The sequence below is a fragment of the Lagopus muta genome, chromosome 6, assembly GCF_023343835.1.
Source record: "Lagopus muta isolate bLagMut1 chromosome 6, bLagMut1 primary, whole genome shotgun sequence".
NCBI classification, from domain to species: Eukaryota; Metazoa; Chordata; class Aves; order Galliformes; family Phasianidae; genus Lagopus; species Lagopus muta.
Window position 1 is genome coordinate 41,272,588 of NC_064438.1, and position 17,086 is coordinate 41,289,673.

Sequence of the window (17,086 nt, forward strand, 5' to 3'; positions counted from 1 at the left end):
CTGCAGTTTTTCTTTATTTAGATTTCAAACCTAGACTCCTTTCATAATACGTTTATGTTTGCTTGAAAGCTGTAAAGTGAATGCTTGTATGTTAACTCTGACAAAGATGAAATTAAAAGGTTGGAATAAAGCCTTTATCATGGGATGGATTGCTTTTATCTGCTCACCATCCAGAATATTCTTTCAAAAGCAGCAGGATGTTATATTTTAAAACATAAAAATCTCCTTAATGTATGGGTGAAGAGATTAAATACCTCAGAATATATAGTATATAGTCTCCAGTGAAATCCCATTCATCTATCCTGTATAGCTTGTTTTTGTCAGCTGATGTTTCTTGTAGTTGCCTCTTGTTTTTTATTGTCTGTGGACCTTCCTTCTGTAGTCAAACATTAAAAGGATTCCTTTCTGTTCACTTTAATGGCCTGCAGGGGAATTTAAAGTTCTTTGTCATCTAAAATGTAGCACAGTTTTCAGTTCATTATGCCCAGGGTCGAGCTGTCTTGCTTATTTTAGCACTTCAAGTCTAGTGGGGTCAGATATCTCTACTGTCTTTGGTATATAGGCTACTTTTTGAGACTACACTGTATTTCGTCTCTGGAATTAAGATGCCATTCAAGAAAGTCATTTAGGGAAGAGGTGGCATTGTTTCACCCTGGGAAGCATATATGTAGATCAGGATTTTATTTCTAAGTAAAGGTAAGAAGGCAATAAATCTTCATACTTCAGAACTCTGGGTGTTAAATAACATTATTACATATTTTCAAATAGCTTTTCAAAGATACAATTATTTATTAATAAGATCATTAAAAAAAATTCCTTAAGAACTCCTTGGAATAAACATTATTTCATTTTCCTTTTTCAGTGTTAATAAATACAGTTTATGTCAACCCATTAGTTCCACCTTTTTTATTTTCTCATTCTTTCTCCCATCCTACTGGAAGAGAGTGAGTGAATGAAAAACTGTGTGGTGCTTAGCCACCTGCCAGGTTAAACCATAAGAATGCATTGCACCTTGATTGCACCTTGACTACAGTTACTCCAGCCTGCCAGTCTCACAACTGGGAGGATGAAAAGCTTTCAAAATCTCTAGAACTGAAATATTGGCTACCTACATGGGCATATGGAAGAGTTCTTCTATAATATTCAATTAAATATTCTGAATTCTTTTTTATAAGTTTATGTAACAACATAAAGTGTTTTCCAGAGAGCACAACATTAAGTCATAGAAAAATCTGTACATGCAAATTCTAACATTTCATGTCATCTTTATTACTGTTTTTTTTTTTTTTCTAACTCCATTCTATCTATTCTAATGGCATTGACAGAGGGTCCTGTAGCCAAAGTCAAGATGTCTAATTGCAGTATCTCCTCTACTGTTTCCTGCCTCTCTTTTATTTCATATTCTATTTACTTTCTCACTTCATCTTGGGTGGATGTTTCCACTAAGTTATCCACAATAATTCTTATGTGCTTTTTTTTTTTTTCTTGGAAATATTCCCAGGTGCAAAACACATTATTATAAGCTTATACTTGTCACTGATTGATTGTCTGTATGCCTCAGACAATATTAAACACAGAAAATATGGAAAAAATGTTTTTTTTTCAGGATTTTTTCACAGTAAAGGACAAAACAACTTTAATGTGCAAAAATATAACTGCTAGAAAACTGTCATATTATTTCCCAGTAAGGAAATAACAAGAACTCATGTTTCCTGCTTCATCATGTTTAGGTTGATCGCATATGTATACTAAATCTTTCTATGTGTCATCTTATGTATATTTGATGCTTTATAAATTGGCATTCATGTAAAAGGAAGGAGAAAGATTGAGGATACCTTCAACAAGGTATAGAACGTAAGTTCTACGAATTCTCATCAGGGAGGAGGAAGAGACAATACGTAACAGTTCTTAATAACCTTAGGCTGTTGAGCATGCATTAAGTAACTTAATTCAGAATAATTTAACTCTATCTTTTCTCACTTCCGAAGTCCCTAACATCTTATTTCTGCTAAATATAAATGAGTAAAATGAGAGTGAAATTGCTTTACTACAGCAGTGAGGTCTCTAGAGTAACTAGTAAGAATGTACAGGCATAGTATTTGAGAGTAGTCTGTCACTGTATGGGTTAGGCATTATGCTTCTATCAGTGGCTGCTACTTAGTATTTCAGAGGAAGGTGAAATACTTCTGTGTGAATACTAATCTCCAGTTTGGAAAATGCTACATTCTAAGCATGTCTTCCTATTGTTCTGGCTGCAGCTGGTTCTGAATTATGTGCATGTGGAGCTCTGACCTGAGTCATGTTTGCATTGGCTTATTGTATTTTTTTCATAATGACATTGTAAACTTTGCTGAAGTTTGTTAAATTACATCCTACATTTTCAAAGTCAGCCATTCTATCCATTTTAAGTGAATACTTCAGTACTAAACTCCAAGGGTTTTGTTATGTCAAGTGAACCGTGTTTTTTCCTTGTTTCATAATTATCATCTTTTAAACCTGAGATGACTTCTTGTTCTATCAAAAAACAACTATGTCACGTTGCATCTTTGTCTCTATACCTTCAGTGTAAGGATCTTAAGCATTTTTTTTTAATTTGATAGTTTGATTTGAAATTTATGGCTCAAAATGACAACTGAGTGCATTATTGTGTATCTAATTGTGATTGATGCAAACATTTTCCAAAATCACTACTTTGCATTGCATAGATTATGGATAATTTAACTGTCATCAATAAATGGTTCTGTACAGGCTAGAGATCACTGCGTTATTTCATTTAGTGTTTTGAAGTCATGGTGAGAAGAATACCAGTTTTTCATATGGCAGATGAAATAAGAAATTGTAATCCTTGTAATTGTTTCTGATGTGCTTGGAAAGATAACATGAAAAGCCAAAGGAAGCACGTTTAAAAGGTCTGTAAAAAGAGTTTTGTATCCATGTGATATGCATGTTATCTTAACTTGAAATGCTGGGAGAACTTTATATTTATGGCCCTGAAGTTTTTAGATAGAATTGAATTTGAAAGGGTATGAAAGAATCATCAGCTCTGAAGACAATGCTACTTCTGAAAAGTTAAGAAATGACTGCCTTGGAAATAAATCAGGCAGTTTTAATGATTGAATGATGATAAGTGCATAAACAGGAAAATGGGTGAGCTTCCTTCGGCTGTGTTATTGTTTTAACCAAGAGAATCTGGAGTGATTGGATAGTTGATTGATAGTGATTGATAGGGCTGAGGCTGAAGTAAAATTCTAAGAAGATGAGTGACCAGATGCCATCATGAAAAAGAAAAAAACTAACCAACCAGCCAACCTACCAAACTAAGCCAAATAAAAATACAGATAAACAAACAAGGAAAAAACAATCCAAACTGTATGGTGACTGTTGAATTATGGCCTACACCACTGATTGAGCACCTGAGAAAGGACCTGGCCAGACCTGGGAGCACAGGTGAAAGCAATTCAGGGCCAGGCTCCCCCCAGTCTTGACATCATTTGGGGGCAGACTGCCACTACAGAAGGATCTCTGCTTGGAGATCTCTCCCTTGTGGAGTTTCTCTTGTGAGCCTAGATCTTCAGAGAGAGGTGAGCGTTTTTCTTTTTTCTTTGTAATGCCTTTCCATCATGCTAGTCCCTTTGTCATTACAACTCTTGTGTCACTATTCTATCACATTGATCTTTCTGATTATTACACAGACCAACAGCATCCAATAGAACCTAGAAACAAGAACAAAAAAAAATCACCTGAGAAGTACTGTCAACTTTGTTTAAATTCAGTCAGTGGCTACTGAATGTTACTCCACTTACTTCAGAGGAGATACAGCATTTTATCCATACTAAGGATGTGACATACTGGTTTTTCTTTTGAGGGAAAAGATGAAGTCTTAAGTATTATCATGATTTATGTCATTAGTTTCACATAACAGCTGCTGAACATCTGATGCATTAGTTGCTCAAACTGTGGGGCAGGAGGAGTTGCTGTAGGTTCTTTATACCGTACAATAAACTTGCAGTCGCAGCGAGAGTTAGCTGCCAGATTTATTTAGTCATGACAGCAAAGGCCCATTGACTTTAACAAGAGCATGGAGATTCTGTCCATAGCAAACCTAGGAGAAGTAGCAGCTGTCTTGAACTGACTAAGAAATAATTTTCTTCTTTATGGTCTTTTCAAAATAACAATTTCAGCCCTTTTTCTCTTCTGCTGGTGATTCATGTTTTCTATAAGGAGAGACAACAATGGTTTTTATTACTCTCCTACACAGAGTTTCTAAAGCAGCTGTCTATTTATCTGTCTCCCTTTCTAAATGACAAAAGAACAAATTTAAGTAATTTCTAATTTATTTATATTATATGTAGAATAAGATGGCTTTTATTTGTCTAGGATAAGTACCTAGTTTACCAGGGTCTCTTGAGGTGTAAGAAGTACAGTGAAATCCACGAACTTTGTTTAACAAGAAGGGATATTGTCTCAGCTGATTTCAACTACTGGATTTATTTTTCTTCCCTTATTTTGTTCAAAATTTGAATGTTCTTTCAGGTCTGTTAAAATATGAGCCAATAAGCCCTGGGAATGGAATTCCTCAATGTCATTGCAGGCTTCAGGGTGAACTTACTCAAGCACAACTTTCAACTTGCTATCTATTGCATTCAGCTGTGATTGGGTGAGCTGTCTTAATGAAAAGCAGAAGTTTAGTATTACACATCATGAAGTTTTAGAAGCTTATTTTAGGACTCCAAGAAATGGTGCCAAATAGTTTGATCAGTGCTAAGGCATTTTAAATGCTACTGACTTTTTAGGTTCTGTGACTCCAGATGCTAAAACTGGCCCTATGGTAAAAAAAATTATCTGAGAATGATGTAACTTGTAGTGTAAGTTTTATCATGTGATAAATCATTGTTCCTCTCTGTTTGTCTTGAAGATAAATGGAAATTATACTTCACTGGTATTGTATTCTTGCATTTCAGAACAGTATTTCTTTCCTACAGTGATAGTTATTGAATAACTGAAATAGGAGATTTTCTACTGAACATTTTTAAATTGAAACAGTAACTTTCTCAGAAAAAAAAAAAATCCTCTAAGTATAGATAGTGGTAAATTTTTCCTTGGGGAAAAAGGAAAAAACTGCAACCAACAACATCCAATCTCCCCCATAAATATAGAACATTTGATCAGATAACTGTTTTGTCCTTAAACATTGTTTTTCAGTTTTCAGTTGTTCCAGCCTTGTTGCAAAGACTTGTAGATTTTCATTCAGTCAATCCAAGATTACTCTACTCTGGCAAGTTAACAACCAACCATTCTTTGTTCTGTGTAGGCAACTAACAAAATCATGGAACTAAGTAGTGTTCCTTTCTCACATTATTTACCACCTCATGAAGAAATTATTCCCTTAAACTACTTGGTTTATGCTATTATGTTTGGCTTCATTAATTGAAATGATTAGCAAGCAGAAACACTTTTTCATCCCCTTATTTTTGTGTTGCTTGACTTGATCTTCTGTAGTACACCTGAGAAGTAGGCTGAGGCTTTGAAGTAAAAAGCAGAAGAATATGTGTGAGGTTTCTGGAAATGGCACTTTTATTAAGGCCCACTTGCATTTTTTTTTTATCATGACACCTTGCTAAGTTAAATGCCATGTTATAGAAATAGATGAAATACTTTGAGAAAACAACTACGCTCCCTTGGGGCAGGTTTTTTAGGTATCTTTCAGCAATTATATGCGAAAATGAAGGAAGACCAGAACAGCATTTATGTTATTCAGATTCTAACGTTGGAGAGAATTGATCTTCTGTAATTTTCAAAGGACAGAATCAATTTGCCACTCCAAGAGGTTTTCCAAACAAGCCAGCAGCAAGCAAATCAGGGTCAGAGGCAATGCAGTACTGTTTGATGTTAAGGAGGACACAAATTACAGGGCGTGAAGCCTAGAGGTAGTTGTAGAGGAAAAATAATCAATCAAAACCCCCCGTTACCTTTGGGAAACTATGGTATTACTAATATGAGAGGACACTTTGTATCTAGCTTGGGAGAAGTCTGATTCAACCTGACAAAAGCTTCAGTTATGTATGTGGTTGAAAATTTGAGGGCTGGAGATCACTACCACCCAAGAAGTATATAAGGTAGAGGAAAACATTCTTGTCTTGTAACAAAGTAAATGGTCCTGTGATATGGGATAAAGTCTCTGCATATAGTAGCTAGTTACTGGAGGTTTCTGTCAACAGTTTTCCTTGATGTCATTGTTCTTGTAACTCTGTATTTCTATCAAATGATATTTTTCATTGATTAACATGGTTTGTTTCTTTATGATAAACATGCTTTGTTTCTTTATGATCTTTATCCTTTTGCTGTATATGTGTACGTGTATGTGTATTTGCTGCATTTGTTAGTGTTTTTACTCCCTGCTGGGATGCATAATTGTTAGCTGGCAGACAAATTCTAGCATACAGAATCATTACTGTGAACTTTTCATGAGCCCTATTAGCATACTGCAGTGGTACGGGGGGTTCCACTCTAGTGAACCCCTGAGCCACTCTTCACCCATGTGCAAATTTGCAAGGAACATGGCATAATTATAGCTTTGCATAATTATAAATCATTTTGTTTATAGAGGATTAATTCAAGAGATGCTATTACCATATGCAAGGGGTTACCTTTCCAATGAGAGGCAGACAAGTGTTTATGAAGGTGTGTTGTATGGATTTGGTAAATATTTGCCAGAAGATGAATGTGTATAATTTCCAGGATGTAGTGCAGAGAATATTCAGAGATACTGATTATTCTTGGTGATATGTGACTAATACCATTTCACTTGCTATGAGCTGTAAAGGCAAAGTCCATTTCAGGAGAATCTGCTGTAACTACAGTGGTTATTTCTAAATAGGAGCTAGGTTCAAGTGCAAAGTAGTACAGCTCCACTAAGTCAGTGCTATGCTAGTTTGTGCTTCCTCAGAATGCAACAGCTAACTGTACATTAGTAAAATTTCTATTAATCTCTATGATATGGAGAAGAATTGTTTTCCTCTTTCGTTTCAGTTAAGTTGTTGTACTATGCTTGACAGTTAGAATATGAGGGAATTTACAATGGAGCCTGATTCTTCTCCTACACCATTAAACCAGGCACTGAATTCATTGCATTGTAGTTTGACAGTTTTCTGTGCTGATCTCTTTATATTCTTGTAATGTCAGTAGCTCTCCAGTGAGCTAAATATAAATTTAATATTGCTCTATGCATTTAAACTCGGTTCATATTGATACACTGACAGTTGCTCTATTCAGCCTCTGCCATATCTTATTCTTAGGGAAACAGAGTTTAAGATACTGCAGGAAAGAATTTGTTTGTACATATGACACTTGCAGCTTTGCCTTAGTTCAACTGATTTCACATTTAATGCAATCAGACACAGGATTGTCAATCCCCAAATGCTGTTTTTCTATATCTCTTGTAAAAAGATGTCTGTACAGAAGGAAGAGCTTGTTAATAGTTACCATAAGATAAAAACTTCAGTGTGACTTCAGCCTTCACTGGACAACAGAGAATTGATGTAGGGGTGTGGAAAAGAACAAAATACTGCAAATACTTCAACTGTTGGATAAATGCTGGCCAGAGTTTTTTTTTCATAGTCATTCTCTCCCTTTATGGATTTTTCTGGTGTACAATAAATAAGGTGAATGTTAGAACTTTCTATAATGTGTACTGGATATCTGGTAACAACTTGTTTCCTAATGCCACTTTGGCATATCATTGGTAAATGGCAAGATCAGGCCCTTAGAAAACTAGTCTTCAAGTTTCTGTGTAAGAATAAGTTGCACAGATGGAGGCAAGAATTAGAGGTGTTTAACTGTGTCCATGCAAAAAGCCTTACTCAAGTCCAACTGTCAGTAGCGATCTCCTAATTGTGTAGTGTTCTAGTTTTTTTTGTCTGCTTGCCAAGAGGCCCTTTACTGTTTCAGAAGAGTTGTTTACTTATGTTTTGACTCTCTAAACCTGTTTTTCTGTGAACGTGTCAGTGTAGAGATGCAACTGGACAAAGATATTATTAAAAGCTTTTTAAACACAAAATTTTAGGTAAGGATGAAAAATAGCCTGTTTACAAGCAGTTTGGTGATCAGATAGGATGTTTATAAGTCAATGATAATACAAATACTAAGATAATGATAGATTTCTCCATGAAGATCTATAAAGTTGAGATATTTAAAACTGGAAATCTGAATAAAAAAAACACTGGACATTTTTTTTTCAGAAAGGCTTTGTAAATTCATTGCATGTTTTTCAAATTGTTTCAGGAATAAAAGTGGTTCATTTCTCACTGCATTTATGTATTTAATTTTTTTTTTTATTTCAGGTGGCTGTTATAAAACTTCCTTCATTTATCTTGAAAGAAATTTCAAGGCTGAGAATGATTTTTTTTTTGGTGATGTAAATTTTTGATGTACTGTTCCATACAAAAAAAAAAATTAAAAAAGGAACTTCTCCTTAAAAATGTTTTTTTCATTTCCCAGAATTTGATCAACTCAAAAAAATTAGTCTACATGACTGTCTATGGGATTAGATCAGTAAAACCTTGTAGAAAGAGAAAACAAATACGCTAGGAACAGTGATTTACTAGCTCTGTTTGTTTCTTTGTTGTCTTGTCACAATAAATATATGAACCAAGGCATTCTAAAAAATGTTTGATAGCCTAAACTCTTGAAAGAATATGGATTGCATATTCTACTCCTTGCTGAACATTTGTAGCCTGGTCATTCCTTTTTTGTTTGTATTTGAACTTTTCAAAGGTATTTGTTTGTTTGTTATTTTTTTTTTTTTTGCTGGAAAGTTGCACTCTGTAGAGGCTTTACATGACTTTCCTGGTTCCAGGATGCAAATAAAAAAATGACTGTGTAGTCAGTGACATTATCCAAATGCTGATTGTGAAATGCTGAAGAAAAAGATCCTTTCTACTTTCTACATTGAAATCCTTACATGTACCACTGAACCAGTCCTAACATTGGTGAGCTTCAGAACTTTTACTCATTCAGTCAATTGTTTCAATAGCCTCAGAGAGGGCATTTCTTCCCTTCATTCTCCTTGTGTGTGATTAACTCTCAACTCTTTCAAAGATAGCACTGCTGGACAGATGTCAGCTCAGAGGTGTATCAGGTGTTAATTGCCAATTGTAGAGAAACTCTTTTAAAGTTTTCAAAACAAAAATTGAAAATAGGAAGTTCTTTTAGAAAAAATGATCTCCTTTGCATCGAAGTATTTGTGTTCTGAAACTTCTATGATTGAAATAAAAACAAACTAAACTTAGACAGTATAGTGAAGTCATAAAGGCATACACTAGTGCTGGGAGAAGCATCTGAAGTATTAATAGACATTATCACAGTTCATGGGGAGAGTGGTCTACTCTATGCTTTCTACATCCCTGCCAATTGCCATTTATTGTGGAGAACTAAAATAATATATTATTATTTGCTTTGAAGTTAGTACCAGCTGTTTCTTTTAGCTGCCAGGAAAGCTGACTGACATCATTTAAGACAGCAGGTCCTATGAATGCATTAATGCTGACCTGAGCTGTCATGTATTACAAAAAAAAAAAAAAAAAAAAGGATCAAAGTTTGTGAGCATGAAAAGGCCTTACCAACAGAAACCTTTTAATGCTTCTAATCATTTGACAGAGTTCCTCAGTAAAACTCTGTAAATATTTCCTAGATATAATCTTAAGTATTCTCAATATTTCTCAAGCATCATTTAAAAGTAATAATGATTTATGATGGAAAAGATAGTCTGAACTTTAATTTTAAAGTTATCAGCATCTTTGAAGTTTGCTTGTCTACCAAAGGTGCTGGTCTTTCTTTAGGCTGAAGCCATATTAAATATGGCGAATATTTCCATGAGATCACAAATTGAAGGAGTTCTTAGGTTAATATTTTCCTTACGTTTATTTCATTTTGTTTTAATGTAAGAGTTTTGTTTTACTTCATGCAGTTCCATGTTTTCTTTGCCTGTGTGTAACTGTCTTCCACAACTTGATGAGAGAAAGAGATGTCAGATGTCCCAGTGTGTGGTTTTAGAAGACTCCAAGGCATTTTCCTAAATAGTAAAAGAATAATTCCTAGTTAATCATCTAGGCAGTCTCTCTAATTTTTTTCTTAGATTTGAATTATACATGACATTATTCACTTACCCATTGAACCATACAAGATCTTTTGAAGAACCTTTTGCTACCCACAGAATAACCTGCGTGGGTGCTTCCATGAGTGGTGTTTTACTGGATAGATTGCCTGTAGTTTCTAGTGAACAGTATTACACTAGACACAAGAGGGCAGCAGGTGCTGAGCATATCAAGTAGGGGAGAAAGAAGAGAAGATTTATGCAGGTTCTTCATAGGCATACATATTATTACATTATTCTATGTCGAGAAAGGACAAGGGATGTCACTGAATGTGGTACCTGTCTCCTTTTTTTTTTTTTTTTTTTTTTTTTTTGTGACTTACAGTTCCATGGGCAGAAAACAAAATCTCTGAATCAAATAATTGTAACTGGCTGATATCTTTTCCTCTTTGGAGAACAGCTTCTCTGGGCATCCCGTGGATGTGTAACTAGGATGTATGGCAGCTGAAGGTCAGAGTAAGGCTTTATGAATGAATGAATCTACAGCCTTGTGTGTCGCCCTGAATACTTGTGAGAAAGATGTAATCCATTTCTACCTCAGTAGAACTGAGTCCTCTGATTTTATTTTTTTTTTCTAGTAGTTTTTAGACTGCCACTGCACTGTGAAAGCTATTGGAAAAGTCAGTCTTATGTTCTTTTGTACTTTTCCCCAAAAATCTAGCAATTTGTGATTGTATAATGTTTCTAGAGGTTGTAGTGTTCTTGAGGGGGATGACTGATGACAATTCTGAACTGGATTTTATAACTCTCTTATGAACTTAATGTAACAAAAACCATAGCTTTAAAGGAGTACGCTGGAGTGTTTCATTCAAGCTGCTTAATACGTTTGCAAAGAAGAAAGAAAAAGTTGTCGTCTTTCATTCAGAGCTTTACAGGTGTTTTTCTTCCCAGGGCTCTTAAAATGATAAGGCTATCAATTTAATAAGGGTCCATTTGCTTCCAGAAACAATTTTTTTCCTATTTATTTTTTTAGAATGAGTTATGCTTATATTCTCTTCATCCACCATTGGCTCCAAATGCTACTGCCTGAAAACAAACCGTTTTGGTTTCGAAGGACTCTGCATACCTTCAGTGCACAATAGACTTGGTCTGGGCTGGCTCCCACCTGCTTTTGGTGACGCTGAGATTGGGATTACAACCCCAAATGAAACCAGCAGTCCTGCTGTCATTGTACAGATAAATTGAATATTTTTTTTATTCAAGGATTACCTGTTGCATATCATGAAGTTTCCAAGAATCCAAGTAGAAATTAGAAGGTGAACTGTCAAAAATACACCCCAAAATCAATTTTACTTGGACAGGAAAAAAAAATGATATTCAAAATCTGATGCTTATGATTACATTTTTTACCTAGATCTCAGGTCTTATCCGTAAAATGGAACTGATAGCAATATTTACAGTGTATATGGATTGGAACCCTTTGGATGAACCCTAACTCATTTATGTTTAAATTCGGTGAGTTCAAATATTAGGTTATAATTGTCCTTGAGATATTCTTGTAATTTGGGAAAGTTTTGGAATATAAAACATCGTCAGAACTGTTCTATTTTGCATTTTGAACATGCAACAAAGAATGACAGCTGAAAGACAGTCTGACAGGCTGTTTCTGAGTTCCCACCTGGGAAATTCAGTATCAGGCAGGAATGGAGACAAGAACAAGTATTTTTTTTCCTCTTTTTTTCCCCTCTGTTTTTCATCTCTTCCTGTAAGCTGTGAGACTTTATTTTCCCAGTTCTGGTTTCGGGTTTTTTTGTTTGTTTGTTTCTTTGTTTTCTGGCTGATGTGGAATCTGGGGACAGAGAAGGAGAAGAAAATCATAATCAAACTGAGGTTATTACTCAGTGGAGTAAACATCTTTACATGTAACATCAATGAATCATGCTGGCTAAACAAAGATGGCATACAAGGCTAGGCTTTGTATAAGCTATGAACATATGCAAAACCACACACTCCCTTATCTACCAGACTTGCTGAAGATTAGCAGAAACTTCTGAAGCTTCTAGGGAGCACTGCAAAGAAAACCATGAAGACAAAAGACAAAAATTCTCTCACTGGAGCAGTGTGTGAATAGGATGCTGTAAATATACCTTAAGGTTGCGTGCAGGTAAAATACCTTAATCATTCTCTGTTTTCTGCACTGCGTCAGACAGACATTTCTAAGGAAAGAATAACTGGAATGTAAGCCCTTGGAATAGGCTTAGTATGCAATACAAGTGAAAGAGTAAGGAATTTGCACAAAATCTTTGTTTATTTAAGGGACTCAAATGTCAGAAGGAAAAATGATTACAATACTAGTTTTGCTTTTTTTTTTTTTTTTTTTTTTTTTTTTTTTTTTTTTTTTTTTTTTTGTTAAAGTTCAACATAGAAAGACATTTGGAAATAGCCAGGTCTGATATTGCAGTTATCTTTTAAAAACTTAAGTACTCATTAAAATATTACTTACTTTTTTTATTTTATTTTACCAGTGAGAGGGAGGCTACCCAATCTGTACAGCATGGATCAGTATTTCTCTAGCATTGTAGTGCATCAGTGTAGTCTATCTTCTGAGTATGTTTTATGAACAATTACTTGGAATAAAGGGCAACAACTGAAAGCATATGTACTTGCCTGAAGATGGAAGAACTTTCTTATAGAAGTGTTCATGACCAAAGGGACATGTACTGTAGCACTAATGTATGTAAAAACATTTTTTTTTTCTCCCTGAAGAAAAATGTAGTATCAATACCCAGTCTGTTACCACTACTCACTATAGTTTATAGTGCAATTTCACTAGATGAAAGTAGTTGCATTAAAGCAAATTATTAATACTGAGTCCTTTATGATCTCCTGATAGGATTCAGAGCTTCCTATTTTTTTTCCATTTATCAGATTCATCTGTCTGAATTAACAGAAATCACGATTGTTTTCTGTTGCTTGTTTATTCATTCTTGAATTTTTAATTCCTGAACAGTCACTGAATGTGTTGACAGTTATTCTTTAAATATGTACTTCAGCTATTCAGTATGTTAAAGGTATGGTTTGTCATTACATGGAATGCGCCCTAGTTATCTCACAAGATAAATTCAATTATTTGTGTAACGTCTGAAAAATAAACTACACTTAGGATTAACACCTGTCAGTCCCAGTTATTTGTATTGATCTGTATACCATTTAAAGGGCATATGAAATGCCTGGTGTTGCTTAAAATCTCCTTAATCTCAGCAATTATTAATAAATGAAAATTTAAAATAACAAAACCCTTATGGTGTCTGTTCTTTAGCAAACAAATAAACAAAAACTTTGTTTTCCCTTTTATTAGTGGCTTCAAGCTAAGTTTGTAAATAGGATTCAAGAACAGTTTGTTTTCTAGAAAGTATTCTAATGACTTGTTCTATCCATTAACTTTTGAGAGTATTCATCGCTTTGCAGGCACACTGTAGATGAGAAGGCCTTAATAACTGAGTTATTGTTCTGAGAAACTGAGAAATTTAGCACAACTACATTTTCCTCAGCTTTACTTTCACCAGGAATGATAAATTTGAATCTCACTTGATACGTTCGGACTAGAGCATATATTTCCTACATATTGCAACAAACAAACAAACAAAAAAAAACCTGAGAAGGACATTGGTTTATTAATGAAGGCAACTTAATGCTCATGTCCCCATGTCTAGCACTGAAGAAAAATATTGACAAGCATAATGGTTTCTCAATAAGAGTTCTAGGAAAACACTGCTAAACACATAAGTTATCCCTAAACTGCATGTGTTCACACATAGCTGTCAAGTGTTAGGTGAAGAAAGCCATCTGGTTATCTATATATTGACTTTCTATCAAGTGCCATAGTGTCTTAATGTGTACAGTATTCAACTGTACTTTATTACTGAAATTTCAATTGTTAAATGTGGAAAAAAGCCCAAACTGTCTATTCATTTATAGCAAGATCTCATTGTTTTCATAAATTAAATATTTGTATTAAAATTGCTATTTAAAATTCCTGTTTAAAATGTGAGAAGCATCATCTGTGTAAATAAAACTAGAGCATGAAAAGTTAAAGCGGATAGAGTCGACAGGATGTTTATTTAGTGTCACCGTTTTGTTGGTAATGGTTAAAGAACAGTAAATATCTTGTGGACTGGTTATTTCAGGAGGATAAAGTGATGGTAGAGGCAGGAATGTATCTGTTATATTCAAATTTATCTTTAAAAAATACATGGTTTCCATAAGCATAGAAGAAATAAATTAGGATGCAGTTACTTTTCCCACAGTTGTAAGCTTTTCTCCTGCCAGATATCAGCCCAGGCAAGTCTCATTCTTTGCTTTATCTCGCCTTTGTTTTGTCAGTCCCTGTCTTTCTGAATACCTGTCTGAATACCATCTTTTTGAATACCTGTCTGTCTTTCTTCCATATGCAACTTCTTCCAGTTGTGTTTCTATGGAATAGTGTCTTTCCCCAATGTAAAGTGATGTTTCTGAATACTTTAAACTGGTATTGACTAGTGTTGAGAGTTTGTTTAGATATACTTAATTTTGCTTGGTGTTACTCTCAAAATTCTAAATATTTTTAGTCATTCTAAATAGTGGGTTACTACCAGATTTTTCAATCAAATTTGAAACATTTTTGCGCATAACAGTATTTTATTAAGTGTTTCTATTATTGGCATTTCCTGGTAAGCTTCTAAATGTAAAATCACCTGATACCTCAGATTTATTAAATATGATGAAAGAATAGACCATGCGTTGAAAGATCTGTGACAGAGCTCCTGAAAGTGCCATGGTGTAATTTGGAATGGGGATTGAAAAAGCGTACTGGAGGTCTTCCAGGATAGGATAACAAATGTAACCTTGCTCTTAAAAACTCTTCTCCAGATAAGTGAGAGTCTTTATTAAGGTTTGACCTGCTGTTCTTTCAAAAGAGGTGATAATGAGATCATCTGGAGCAGAATTATTTCCTCTCCTATACTGAGCTCAGTTCTATGCAGGAGAACAGTAGTTCACTTTCTTAAGAGTAAAACTCCCCAGTTTTAAAAGATCTTCTGAAAGCTCTAGTCTCACTGGAGTCATGTGTTAATTGATGAAGTCTGAGAAGATTCATTATGCAGTAATATAATTGTCAGAAAAAACAGTAACAGCAAGGTACTGAAGAACAACTTTTATTCCCTCTCTGCCCCGACATTCTTCTTGAGCCAAATGTGAAGTCCAAAACCATTGTAACTTTCAACCTATATTTGAATAGATGACGGTGACTAAACAAGAGCTGTGATGCTGAAACAAGTGATCTAATGATCTGTGATCTGATGCCTAGCTGTTGTAATTTGACTAATAACCAATCATAACAACATGGAAGACATTTTATAAAGGGCTTACATAAAATATTTTTTTTTATTTGGGCTCTAAATTTTGGAAACATTTGTAGTATCATTATTCTTGGTATTTTACTAATTTAACTTTTAATGAGTCATTGCCTTACAAGTAAAAAATAGGTATCGTTGTATGACAGGTGAAAACAGTGAATCGGAAGTTTTTTGGAGCTTGATTGATAGTCATAATTATATTGTTATAGGGTGCAGGTCTCGGTGAAAACTATGGTTTCAGTTGTGTCTTTGTTTCTCTCTAAGGAAGCTCTATCCATTCTATACTGAATAGATTGTCTGGGTGCAATTAACATGTGCACAGCATAAACAGGAGCAAAGAATGCAGCTACAGATTACTAGCCATTCTGGGCATTTAAGTCTGTGATTTAGACACTCAGAACTCTTTCATGGATGTGCCTAAAATCTCATCTTGCTTGCATTCCCACCAATAAAACTCATTATTAACCCATGTATCTCTTCTGTCTATACTTAGATGTGGCCAAGCCTCTGCAGAGCCTACTCCAGCCTACAGCTACGCAGCACTCTTGGATCAGCATTCTTCTGTCTAATGTATACAAAAGGTGCCGAGCTTCAGTGGTGCTATTTATACCTGGTTATATACAAATATGACTCTAACTCATCTGTATATATTAACATTCATATGGCAGCTCCCCTTAAATTCCTTTTTTTCCATGCTGTATACACTTGACTTTTCTTGTTTGACCGTATATCATTTTTCTTGCTAAATGTAGTAAAAATTTAAAAATCAAATAAGAGAAGTGACAAAAAGCACTTTTGAACTTAATATCATTTGTTCCCCTGCTTTCAAGCCAGAATTACTTCCTATCGTGGCAAAAAGTATTCTGAATTTTTTTAAAAACAGTTTGAAGCCCTTTTACCTGTTGATCATAGAATCATAGAATCATAGAATCACTAAGGTTGGAAAAGACCTAAAAGATCACCCAGTCCAACCGTTCACCTATTCCCAATAGCTCCTACTAAACCATGTCCCTCAACGCAACATCCAGTCTTTCCTTAAACACCCCCAGGGTCGGTGATTCCACCACCTCCCTGGGCAGTCCATTCCAGTGCCTGACCACCCTTTCATTCCATGCTGACCACCCTAGCATGATGTTGCTACAGACATCACTGGCCAAATTGGTTAATGTGTATCAGCTGGTGTGGCTACCCTAATAATTATTTTAGAGTCATCACCAGGATGGTAGCTTTTCAGATGCTACCAGGGTGCATTTGCAACAGAAATATTTAGGAAGGTCAACTTTTTACTTCTGAGAAGTGCAAATTCATCTGCAAGTAACTGGAAAAAACTGATTAACACATTTAAGACTATGTACACAGTGAATGAATCTAAATATTTAGTTGTTTTTTTAGATTTTTGAAATTGTAAATCTTTCCAATAAGTCATATTTCTTATATTAGCGTAGCATCTAAGTGCCTCAGTGTATTAATGTGTTAATCCTCATCACACACCTGAGAAAGATTACTCCTTCAGAACAGTGAAGAGATTTTAAGACTAGCATATTAAATATTTTCCTTAAGGTTAAATAGAAAATATGTTGCAGAATACTTCCTTCATCTTCCA

General features: G+C 34.8%; 1 long non-coding RNA gene across 2 annotated transcripts; it reads left to right on the forward strand.

Annotated features, from left to right (window-relative positions):
- The first annotated feature begins 3,495 nt into the window (after window positions 1-3,495).
- LOC125694358 (uncharacterized) lies at window positions 3,496-16,268 on the forward strand. Of its 2 annotated transcripts, none has more exons than XR_007377528.1 (3): window positions 3,496-3,581; window positions 4,534-4,657; window positions 15,977-16,268. It is a non-coding gene; the product is annotated as an uncharacterized LOC125694358 (long non-coding RNA). The 2 variants fall into 2 exon arrangements; XR_007377527.1 differs by lacking the exon at window positions 4,534-4,657 and adding an exon at window positions 11,505-11,605 and having other exon boundaries at window positions 3,498-3,581.
- The last annotated feature ends 818 nt before the right edge of the window (window positions 16,269-17,086 follow it).